Raw genomic sequence first — 13,704 nt, forward strand, 5'->3', positions numbered from 1 at the left:
AAACTAAAGGAGAAGGTAGACTTAAGGAAGTCTCCAAATTTTGAAATTTCAATCCTGGAATGTTCTCATTTTAGAAATATTGATGGCATAAAATAAATGAAACTAAATATAACACACTTTAATTTGTTATATCCTTCATTGAGGCCCTAATGGACCTGCCATATAGAGATTATTAAAAACAAGTTGACCTTGCTTCTCTTCATCCCTGGAGACTTGTGTTTACTTGTATGCTATTGGATATGACACTACCACATTGTATTATGGCTGTTTTCTGCTTTCCTCACCAGTCTCTAAGCTTTAAGATTTTGTTCAATTTTCCAGTTTTACGTCTTTACAAAATCCAGGCCAGGTCTCTACCCATTATTATATTTCACATCGCCTGTGAACATAAGTGCAATGTTACCTTTCCTCATAACTCTTAAACTAATATTTTAGCCACCTAGAAGTATACCTATTTATTTTTATACCCATGTAATGCTATGATATTGTATTGATAGGATAGAATTTATAAGATTGGATTATGATATATGATTGCATTTTTCTTCCCTACCAATCACTGAGCTGGGGTGGAAACATGTCTTACTTGATTATGAATCATACACTATCTGGTGTATAACAGATACAAAGAAATGTTGGTTGAATTAAAATGCAGAAGCAGGACATAAGGAATACTGAAATGTTTGATGAAAAGGCTAATAGAAATATTATTTTTCAAACTGTCTGTACCACTTCAGTTCATGTAATAGTTTTTGTATTAAGATACCATACAATATTTATTAGATATATTTTATATAAATAGCCTCTTCTGAGGCATTTTAGAAAATAAATTTCACAGCTATAATGTTTGCTTTTAGAATTGCTTATTAGGCAAGAACTCATATTGGTAAATCAAGCAGAACGAAACTACATAGAAAATCCAAATCCATTTCTTTACAATGTTCCATTAAGAAAAATATGGATATCTTGTACTTAAGTTTATAGGAAATAAGGTCATTTAACTTCATCAGTTCATTCATTTTATGGATTTTAAGACTTTTTAGATCCACAGTACTACCTAGACATATCTACTTCAATTTTGGCAATCCTATTGATTCTGTATTGTGTAACTAAACATTTGACCATGTGACTTGAAACTCAACCTAAGGTCCCACCACATGTTCCTTGAAGTGTCTATGGGCCTACGTTCACTTTAGAAGAAAAGGGATGAAAGTCTTATTTTGCCTCTCTTCTTGGCATTTTAATTTCTTAGTGTGTAGGTTAATAAAATGATTTTAATTATCCTACAATGAACATGGCAATGTACAATTTCTAAGTTTATGCATAACAGAAATGATTAAAATAGCATAATTCATTTTATACTTTTAATTTTAATGTTTTTTAGTATCACCATGCCTTACATTGAGTTTGCAACCTACTGGCTTAAAATAAAACTTTATTACAGAAAAAAAATCAATTCACATTAGTGTTCACTTTAAGAAAGCAGCAATAATGAAAAGCTGTATCAATTTCCCATTCTAGTTTAGAATAACTAGTGACATAAAACTGGATATATAAAAAAATGACACTTCATTCCAACTTGGAACTTTAATTAAGCACTTTATTTTGAAAGAGAAACCACACTTTGTCCACTTCTTGAGATATTCTACATTGTTAATCAATTCTTTACTCTGCATAAGACATCATATGCTAAATAAATGTCTGGAAAAATACTTAAGGGGGTTGAAAAAGGAACATTATATATTATCTCAATTGAAATATAAAACACAAAGTACTTTAAATTCAATAAAAAGATTTTAAAGCTGAATCCAATTTATCACTAGAAAAATGCACCCTTATGAAATACAATGTTAGTATCAAAGATCTGAATCTTTTCTACAAAGAGGAAAATAAAACCCTACCACTTTCTCACATACATTAATATAATAATGAAAATCAATTTATACTAAGGTTGGCCTCTGCAGTGTATTATATACACCAGTAGTATTCTAACTATATTCAAATGTATTAATTAGGAGTCTGATCTTTCATCCTTTGTCAGCCAGGAGAGACAGACAAATACACAAGTTAAACAGCATGTATGTATGTGTGAGGGTGCGTGCATATACGACACATGAATATGTGGGGAAATTTCAGGCTTGCTAAGAAACTAGCATAAAAAGGTAGGAATATTCAGGGACACCTTGGAAACTAAATCATCTTGTTAAGAAAAATTTTTTAAGATTATTTATTTATTTGAGAGGGAGAGAGAACGTACATGAGTGGGGGGAGGGGCAAAGGGAGAGGGAGAAGCAGAATCCTGGCTGAGCAGGGAACCTGATGCAGGGCTTCATCCCAGGGTCTTGGAATCATGACCTGAGTCAAAGGCAGACATTTAACTGAATGAACCACCCAGGCACCACAGAAACTTAATCATCTAATGTTCTCTGAGTAAGGATATATCTGAGCTGATACTGAAAATGCTTTTTATAAAATATTTTTTAATGGAAACATATATATAAGATACCCTTAGTTGTTCTTGAACATAATGTAAAGCTGATTATAAAAGGCATGTGATGTAGCAAGAATTTAGCTTTATCAACTCAGAAATCGCTCATATATAAACAGGAGTTATCTGCAGCAATTATGTCCTACATGGAACAAAGATCAACTAAAAAGCTACAACTACTCTTGCTCTTTTAAGTTCTATATCCTTCACTAAATAAATCAGAAATATATAATGTGTGTGTACAGTGTTTACCCTCAGTAACCTGTGAACAGCCCTATAACAATGAAGATCAAAATCAGTATACGCAGGAGGAAAAAAAGATGGAGGCGGAGTACGGGACCCTATTCCAGCCAGTCCCCTGAATTGAGCTGGATCTCTATTCAGACCATGAACACCCACGAAATCAGCCTGAGACATAGGAAGATACATCTGGATCTCTACAAAGGAAGATCTCTGGAGCTGGGTATTGAGGTATGAAGTAGGGAGCCCTGAATCTGTGTACAGGTATCAAAACATAAACGGAAAGGGGAGAGAGCCTCGCGGCTCAGGTGCTGGGAAGCACAAACCTCCTGCACTGGGGAGAGGGCCAGTCTCCCCTACCAGTAGCCGCCGGGAAACCAGACTGAAACTAGGAGTTTGGGAGCACAGGCGACCAGACTGAAAACCGCAGCTCCGGAGCGCTCACTGGAACTGGACTGATACCGGGTGCTCGGGAGTGCACCAGCGACCAGACTGAAAACCAGCACTCCAGGGCACACGCGAACCACACTAAAACCGGGAGTTTGGAAGCACGCACGGAAACTGGGGCGGCTGGCGGTGTTAGAAGCACAAAGGACAGACACCTGCCAGCCTTGGGAGTGAGGAGTGGGAAAAGCTGTGGGGCACAAAACCCAGGAGGCTGTGGGGTTGTTAGCAGCACCGACAGAAACAGAGTTAAAGTGGTCAGGAGAGCTCAGTGAACAGCAAACTGCGATCTTTCTGTTCTGAGACAGAGGTTTGGATACGGTCACTGCTGCTCTGAGCCTCAGAAGAGTCACATAAAGCCACCAGGGAAAGCTGCCAGAGAACAAAAGCCCAGAAAAAAACAGTTCTCACTGTGCCGACCTCCCCCCGACGGGACAGGGCAACTCTAACCAAACAGGGTTGCCTGAGTATCAGCACCGTAGACCCCTCCCCCAGAAGGAAGTCTGGAAAAAAAAAGAGGCCCATATCCCTAAGGTACCAATAAAACAAGTGCATTTTGCTTGGATCCTGGTCAATAATTTGGGCTCTGTGCACCCGGCAACCTCTCCTCATCAGAATGACAAGGAGGAAGAACCCAAAGCAAGTAAAACAGAGACTGTGGCCTCTGCCACAAAACTGATGAATATGGATATAACCAAATTGTCAGAAACGGAGTTCAGAGTAACAATGGTCAAGATGATATGTAGCCTTGAAAAAAATATTAAAAACAATATTAACGAGAACATAGAATCTCTAAGGGCAGAAATAAGAGTGAATCTGGCAGAAATTAAAAATACTATGAATCAAATGTGGGTAGAGAAAGACAGAGGTCTAGAAGAGATATTTGAACAAATTGTAGCTGAGAACTTTCCTAATCTGGTGAAGAAAACAAGCATTCATGTCCAAGAGGCAGAGAGGACCCCTCCCAAGATCAATGAGAACAGACCGAAACCAGGACATATAATATTACAATTCCCAAATCTTAGATCCAAGGAAACAATCTTGAAAGCAGCTAGGGGGAAGAGATTCCTCATGTACACAGGGAAGAACATCAGAATAATGTCAGACCTGTCGACAGAGACTTGGCAAGGCAGAAAAAGCTGGCAAGACATATTCAGAGCACTAAGTGAGAAGAACATGCAGCCAAGGATCCTTTATCCAGCAAGGCTGTCATTCAGAGAAGAAGAACAGAGAAGGCGCTTGCTTTCAAGACCGGCAGAAGCTGAAAAAATATATAACCACCAAGCGAGCCCTACAAGAAATATTAAGGGGGATTCTATAAAAGTATAAAGACCCCAAAAGTGATACAGAACAGAAATATACAATATATAGAAACAAAGACTTCACAGGCAACACGACAACACTAAAACCATCTCTCTCAATGATCACTCTCAATGTCAATGGCCTAAATGCTCCCATAAACACCACAGGATTATAGATTGGATAAAAAGACATGACCCATCCATATGCTGTCTACAAGAGACTCATTTTGAACCTAAAGATACATCCAGACTGGAAGTGAAAGGATGGACAACCATTTTTCATGACAACGGACCTCAAAAGAAAGCTGGGGTAGAAATTCTCATATCAGACAGATCAGATTTTAAGCTAAAGACTGTAGTTAGAAATACAGGAGGACCCCATATTATTCTTAAAGGGTGTATCCAACAAGAGGATCTAACAATTATAAATATCTATGCCCCCAACAGGGGAGCAGCCAGATACACAAGTCAATTCTTAATCAGAGTAAAGAGACATATAGATAATAATGCGTTAATGGTAGAGGATCTCAACACTCTGCTCTCAGCAATAGACAGATCACCTAAGCAGAAAATCAACAAAGAAACAAGAGCTTTGAATGACATACTGGACCAGATGGACCTCATAGATATAAACAGGACACTACACCCTAGAACAACAGAATACTCATTCTTTTTGAAAGCACATGGAACTTTCTCCAGAATAGACCATATACTGGGTCTCAAAACAGGTCTCAACTGATACCAACTGACTGAGATTATTCCCTATCTATTCTAAAACCACAAAGCTTTGAAACTGGAACTCAATCACAAGAAAAAATTTGGAAGAAACTCAAAAACTTGGAAACTAGGAGCCATACTGCTTAAGAATGATTGGGTAAACCAGGAAATTAAAGAGGAACTTAAGCAAATTATAGAAACCCGTAAGAATGAAAACATATAGGTCCAAAACCTATGGGACACTGCAAAGGCAGTCCTAAGGGGAAAATACATAGCCATCCAAGCCTCACTCAAAGGAATAGAACAATCTAAAATGCAGTCCTTATATTCTCACCTTAAGAAGCTGGAGATGAAACAGAAAGACAGACCTAACCCATGCACAAAAAGACAATTGAATAAGATAAGGTCACAGATCAATGAATTAGAAACCAGAAGCACAGTAGAGCAGATCAACAAAACTAGAAGTTGTTTCTTTGAAAGAATTAATAAGATCGATAGGCCAATGGCCAGACTTATTTAAAAGAATAGAGAAAGGATCCAAATTAATAAAATTATGAATGAAAGGGGAGAGATCACAAACAACACCAAGGAAATAGAAACAATAATTAGAAACTTTTATCAACACCTATATGCTAATAATTTAAACAACCTGGAAGAAATGGATGCATTCCTGGAAACCTATAAACTATCAAGCCTGAAACAGGAAGAGATTGATTACCTAATTAGGCCAAAATCAAGTAATAAAATTGAAACAGTGATCAAAAACCTCCCAAAAAACAACAGTCCAGGAACTGATGGATTTCCTGGGGAATTCTACCAAACATTCAAAGAAGAAATAATACCTAATCTCCTGAGGCTGTTTCAAAAAATAGAAACAGAAGCAAAACTTCCAAACTCATTCTATGAGGCCAGTATCACCTTGATCCCCAAACGAGGCAAAGACCCCATCAAAAAGGAGAATTACAGACTGATATCCCTGATAAATATGGATGCCAAAATTCTCAACAAAATCCTGGCTAATAGGATCCAAGAGTACATTAAAAGGATTATCCATCATGACCAAGTGGATTCATCCCAGGATTTAAGGTGGTTCAACATTTGTAAATCTATCAGTGTGATTGATCACTTTAATAAGAGAACAGACAAGAACCATATGATACTCTCAATTGATGCAGAAAAAGCCTTTGACAAAATACATCATCCTTTCCTGATTAAAACCCTTTGGAGTGTAGGGATGGAAAGTACATCCTCAATTTCATAAAAACCATCTACGAAAAGCCTACAGCTAATATCATTCTCAATGGGGAAAAGCTGAGAGCCTTTCCCTTAAGATCAGGAGCACAACAAGGATGCCCACTCTCATCACTATTGTTGAACATAATACTAGAAGTCCTAGCAACAGCAATCAGACAACAAAAAAGAAAAGATATTCCAATTGGCAAAAAAGAAGTCAAGCTGTCTCTCCTCACAGATTACACGATACTCTATATGGAAATCACAGAAGACTCCACCCCCAAATTACTAGAACTCATACAACAATTCAGTAATGTGGCAGGATACAAAATCAATGCTCAGAAATCAGTTGCATTTCTATACACGAACAATGAGACTAAAGAAAGAGAAATTAGGGAATCGATTCCATTTACAATAGCACCAAAAATCCTATGATATCTCAGAATTAACTTAACCAGAGAGGTAAAGGATCTATACTCTAAAAAAATACAGACCACTCTTGAAAGACATTGAAGAAGACATAAAAAGATGGAAAAACATTCCATGTTCAAGGATCAGAAGAATAAACATAGTTAAAATGTCTATGTTACCCAGAGCAATCACCACTTTCAATGACATCCCAATCAAAATACCAATGACATTTTTCAAAGAGCTGGAACAAATAAGCCTAAAATTTGTGTGGAACCAGAAAAGGCCCCGAATCACCAAGGAATTGTTGAAAAGGAAGGGCAAAGCTGGGGGCATCACATTGCCTGATTTCGAGCTATACTACGAAGCTGTGATCACCAAGACAGCATGGTACTGCCAGAAAAACAGGCACATAGACCAACGGAACAGAATAAAGACCCCAGAAATGGACCCTCAGCTCTATGGTCAACTAATTTTTGACAAAGCAGGAAAAAACATCCAGTGGAAAAAAGACAGTCTCTTCAATAAATGGTGCTGGGAAAAATGGACAGCTATATATAGAAGAATGAAACTTGACCTCTCTCTCACACCATACACAAAGATAAACTCCAAATGGATGAAAGACCTCGATGGGAGACAGGAATCCATCAAAATCATAGAGGAGAACATAGGCTATAACCTCTTCAACATCAGCCACAGCAACTTCTTTTATGACACATCTCCAAAGGCAAGAGAAACAAAAGAAAAAATGAACCTGTGGGACTTCATCATGATCAAAAGTTTCTGCACAGCCAAAGAAACAGTCAACAAAACAAAGAGGCAACCCATGGAAAGGGAGAAGATATTTGCAAATGAAACTACAGATAAAATGTTGGTATCCAAGATCTATAAAGAACTTCTCAAACTCAATCCATGAGAAACAAATAATCAAATCAAAAAACGGGCAAGATATGAACAGACACTTTTCCAATGAAGACGTACAAATGGCTAACAGACACATGAAAAAATGGTCAAGATCATTAGCCATCAGGGAAATTCAAATCAAAAACACATTGAGAATCCACCTTATGCCAGTTACAATGGCAAAAATTGATAAGGCAAGAAACAACAAGTGTTGGAGAGGATGTGGAAAAAGGGGGACCCTCTTACACTGTTGGTGGGAATGCAAGTTGGTACAGCCACTTTGGAAAACAGTGTGGAGGTCCCTTAAAAAGTTAAAAATTGAGCTACCCTATGACCCAGCAATTGCACTACTGGGTATTTACCCCAAAGATACAGACGTAGGAAGAGAAGGGCCATATGCACCCCAATGTTCATAGCAGCATTGTCCACAATAGCTACACTATGGAAGGAGCCAAGATGGCCTTCAACAGAGGAATGGATAAAGATGTGGTCCATACATACAATGGAATATTACTCAGCCATCAGAAAGAACGACTACCCAACATTTGCAGCAACATGGACGGGAACGGAGCAGATTATGCTAAGTGAAATAAGACAAGCAGAGAAAGACAATTATCATATGCTTTCACTCATTTGTGGAACATGAGGAATAGCAGGGACATTGGTAGGAGAAGAAAGGAAAGAATGAAGGAGGGTAAACAGAAGGGGAATGAAGCACAAAAGACTATGGACACTGGGAATCAAACTGAGGGTTTCGGGGGGGGGGGGGGCAGATAGGCTACCCCGGTGATGGGTATTAAGGAGGGCACATATGGCATGGAGCACTGGGTGTTATACGCAAACAATGAATCATGGAACACTACATCAAAAACTAATGATGTACTGCATGGTGACTAACATAATTTTTTTTTTAATCAGTATACTCATTCAAAGATGTGTAACAAACAAAAACAAAACTGCAAATAACAAGTATAACAAAAAAAGATCTTTACTTAGTTATCTTTGAGTTTCAACTATATCAAATAAATATATAGGGCAAAAAAACCGTATCAAGACTAAACATACCCAGTTTCCTTTGCATAAGCTATTCTGCTTATTCAGATAGCATTTTTAAATACTTTCAGTTTATTAACTTTGATATTACTATCCTAAGTACCTCCTACTAGTCTAACAATATGTCTATATGAAACCTTCAAAAACCTGAAGCCAATAATAACACATTAAGAAAAATCATATTTAAAAATGTCTTAATCATTGCCACAAATACCATCAACCTAAGAACATTATAATTATTTAAATAGCCAACAGTAATCTCCCATGAAATTGGAAAAAAATTAAATGAGTTAATAAGAAAAAAGAGTCATATTTAACTTTAAAAAAAGATTTATTTATGGGGCATTTTGGTGTCTTAGTTGGTTGAATAACTGCTTTTGGCACAGTCATGATCCCAGGGTCCTGGGATCGAGTCCCATATTGGGGGGGGGTTTCCTGTTGAGGAAGGAGCCTGCTTCTCCCTCTCCCTCTCCCTCTGCTGTTCCCCCTGCTTGTGCTATCTCTGTCAAATAAATAAATAAAATCTTTAAAAAAAAAAATAAAAATAATAAATAAAAATAAATAAAATAATAAAAATAATTTAAAATAATTTTTAAATTTAAAATTTTAAAATTTTATTAATTTTAAAATTTTAAATTTAAAAAAATTTTAATATTAAAATTAAAATTAAATGTTAAAATTAATTTAATTTTATTATTTTTTATTTTTTTTAATGATTTTTTATTATATTATGTTAGTCACCATACAGTACATCCCCGGTTTCCGATGTAAGGCTTGATGATACATTAGTTGTGTATAACACCCAGTGCACCATGCAATACGTGCCCTCCTTACTACCCATCACCGGTCTATCCCATTCCCCCACCCCCCTCCCCTCTGAAGTCCTCAGTTTGTTTCTCATAGTCCATAGTCTCTCATGTTTCATTCCCCCTTCTGATTACCCCCCCTTTCTTTATCCCTTTCTTCCCCTACCGATCATCCTAGTTCTTATGTTCCATAGATGAGAGAAATCATATGATAGTTGTCTTTCTCTGCTTGACTTATTTCACTTAGCATTATCTCCTCCAGTGCTGTCCATGTTGTAGCAAATGTTGAGAACTCGTTCTTTCTGATAGCTGAGTAATATTCCATTGTATATATGGACCACAACTTCTTAATCCAGTCATCTGTTGAAGGGCATCTCGGCTCCTTCCACGATTTAGCTATTGTGGACATTGCTGCTATGAACATTGGGGTGCATATGGCCCTTCTCTTCACTACGTCTGTATCTTTGGGGTAAATACCCAGTAGTGCAATGGCTGGATCATAGGGTAGCTCAATTTTTAACTTTTTAAGGGACCTCCACACTGTTTTCCAGAGTGGCTGTACCAACTTGCATTCCCACCAACAATGTAGGAGGGATCCCCTTTCTCCACATCCTCTCCAACAATTGTTGTTTCTTGCCTTGTCTATTTTTGCCATTCTAACTGGTGTAAGGTGGTATCTCAGTGTGGTTTTGATTTGAATTTCCTTGATGGCTAATGATTTTGAACATTTTTTCATGTGTCTGTTAGCCATTTGTATGTCTTCATTGGAAAAGTGTCTGTTCATATCTTCTGCCCATTTTTTGATTTGTTTATTTGTTTCTCGTGTATTGAGTTTGAGAAGTTCTTTGTAGATCTTGGATACCAGTCCTTTATCTGTAGTGTCATTTGCAAATATCTTCTCCCATTCCGTGGGCTGCCTCTTAGTTTTTCTGACTGTTTCCTTGGATGTGCAGAAGCTTTTAATCTTGATGAAGTCCCATAAGTTCATTTTATCTTTTGTTTCTCTTGCCTTTGGGGATGTGTCATGAAAAAGGTTGCTTTGGCCGATGTCGTAGAGGTTGCTGCCTATATTCTCCTCTAGAATTTTGATGGATTCCTGTCTCACATCGAGGTCTTTCATCCATTTGGAGTTTATTTTTCTGTATGTTGTGAGAGAGTGGTCAAGTTTCATTCTTTTGCATGTGGCTGTCCAATTTTCCCAGCACCATTTATTGAAGAGACTGTCTTTTTCCCACCGGATGTTTTTTCCTGCTTTATCAAATATTAGTTGCCCAAAGAGCCGAGGGTCCATTTCTGGGCTCTCTATTCTGTTCCATTGGTCTATGTGTCTGTTTTTGTGCCAGTACCATGCTGTCTTTGTGATCACAGCTTTGTAGTACAGCTCGAAATCCGGCATTGTGATGCCCCCAGCTTTGTTTTTCCTTTTCAACAGTTCCTTGGAGATTCGGGGCCTTTTCTGTTTCCATACAAATTTAAGGACTGTTTGTTCCAGTTCTTTGAAAAATGTCCTTGGTATTTTGATCGGGATAGCATTGAAAGTGTAGATTGCTCTGGGTAGCATGGACATTTTAACTATGTTAATTCTTCCGATCCATGAGCATGGAATATCTTTCCATCTTTTTATGTCTTCCTCAATGTCTTTCAAGAGTGATTTATAGTTTCTAGAATATAGGTCCTTTACGTCTCTGGTTAAGTTAATTCCAAGGTAACGTATGGTTTTTGGTGCTATTGTAAATGGGATGGATTCCCTAATTTCTCTTTCTTCAGTCTCGTTATTCGTGTATAGAAATGCAACTGATTTCTGAGCATTTATTTTGTATCCTGCCACGTTACTGAATTGCTCTATAACTTCTAATAGTTTGGGAGTGGCTTCTTTTGGGTTTTCCATATAGAGTATCATGTAATCTGCAAAGAGAGACATTTTGACTTCTTCTTTGCCAATTTGAATACCTTTGATCCCTTTTTGTCGTCTGATTGCTGTTGCAAGGACTTCTAGTACTATGTTGAATAATAGTGGCGAGAGTGGGCATCCTTGTCGAGTTCCTGATCTTCAGGGAAAGGCTTCCAGCTTTTCCCCATTGAGAATAATATTTGCAGTAGGCTTTTCATAGATGGCTTTTATGAGATTGAGAAATGTACCTTCTATTCCTACACTCTGAAGGGTTTTAATCAGGAAAGGATGCTGTATTTTGTCAAATGCTTTTTCTGCATCGATTGAGAGGATAATTTTAATAAACAAATTTATTAATTTTTATTTGTTTTTTATGTTATATAATATCTAACAATAAATTATTTATTATTATTATAAATTTAAAAATTACTAAATACAAAATTAATTATATAAAATAATTAAAATTTTTTAAATTAAAAATAAATAAAATAATAAAAATAATAAAATAAATAAAATTAAATATCTCTATCAAATAAATAAATAAAATCTTTTAAAAAATAAAAAATATTTATTTATTATTGTTTATTTATTTTAGAGGGAGAGAGAGCTTGAGCAGGAGTGGGAAAGGAAGAGAGAATCTCAAGCAGACTCTGTGCTGACCACACATGGAGCCCAATGCAGGGCTCAATTTCAGGACCTTGAGTCCATGACCTGAGCAGAAACCAAGAGAAGTCAGAGAGGAAAAAATGAGAGCTTAATTTGATATGATCTATATGCAGTAAGGGAACAATCTCATCTCATCTATATCATCAAACATACAAATGTCATTGTTGTTAATCTCTTAAACTTTCAAAATTATGTGGATTACCACTTCTGCATAAAAGCTGGCTTGCAGGGGCACCTGGGTGGCTCAGTTGATTAAGTGTCTGCCTTTGGCTCAGGTCATGATCTCTGGGTGCTGGGATCGCCCCACTTTGGGCTCTCTGCTTAGCTGGGAGCCTGCTTCTCCCGCTCCCTCTGTTCTCTCTCTCTCTCACTCAATCTCAAATAAATAAATAAAATCTTGGAAAAAAAAGGTAGCCTTCAGAATCAGTGTTTAGAAATGAAATTAAAGGGAGCATAAAAAACTATTATGTATAAAGTTGTTTTGTTTTACAGATATGTAGAAAAGCTAAATGACAAGGTTACTTCAATTTACTGTCATTACTTACAATTTCCTGATACTGGAAATGTAGTCAACTTTTTTTTTTTATTATTATGTTAGGTTAGTCACCATACAGTACTTCATTAGTTTTTGATGTAGTGTTCCATGATTCATTGTTTCCGAATAACACCCAGTGCTCCATGCAATATGTACCCACTTTAATACCCATCACCCTGTTACCACCTCCATCCCCAACCCCCTCTGAAACACTCAGTTTCTTTCCTGGAGGCCATAGTCTCTCATGGTTCGTCTACCTCTCTGATTCCCCCCCACCCTTCATTTTTCCCTTCCTTCTCCTAATGTACTCCACACATAAGTGAAACCATATGATAACTGCCTTTCTCTGCTTGACTTATTTCACTTAGCATAGTCCCCTCCAGTTCCATCCATGTCAATGCAAATGGTGGGTATTCATCCTTTCTGATGCCTGAGTAATATTCCATTGTATATACGGACCACATCTTCTTTATCCATTCCTCTGTTGAAGGGCATCTCGGCTACTTCCACAGTTTAGTGAGTGTGGAAATTGCTGCTATGAACATTGGGGTTCATGTGCCCCTTCTTTTCACTACATCTGTATCTTTGGGGTAAATACCCAGTAGTGCCATTGCTGGGTCTTAGGGTAGCTCTACTTTTAACTTTTTGAGGAACCTCTGTACTGTTTTCCAAAGTGGCTGTACCAGCTTGCATTCCCTCCACATCCTCACCAACATTTGTTGTTTCCTGCCTTGTTAATTTTTGCCATTCTAACCAGTATGAGGTGGTATCTCAATGTGGTTTTGATTTGAATTTCCCTGATACCTAATGGTGTTGAACAAAGAGGTAAAGGATCTATACTCTAGAAACTACAAAATACTGATAAAAGACATTGAAGAAGACACAAAAAGATGAAAAAACATTCCATGCTAATGAACTGGAAGAATTAACATTGTTAAAATGTCTGGGCTTCCGAGAGCACTTTCAATACCATCCCAATCAAAGTATCGATGGCATTTTTCAAAGAGCTGGAACAAACAATC

This window comes from Ursus americanus, chromosome 8 (genome assembly GCF_024610735.1).
Source record: "Ursus americanus isolate L20-20 chromosome 8, mUrsAme1.1.p, whole genome shotgun sequence".
In the NCBI taxonomy this organism is placed as follows: domain Eukaryota; kingdom Metazoa; phylum Chordata; class Mammalia; order Carnivora; family Ursidae; genus Ursus; species Ursus americanus.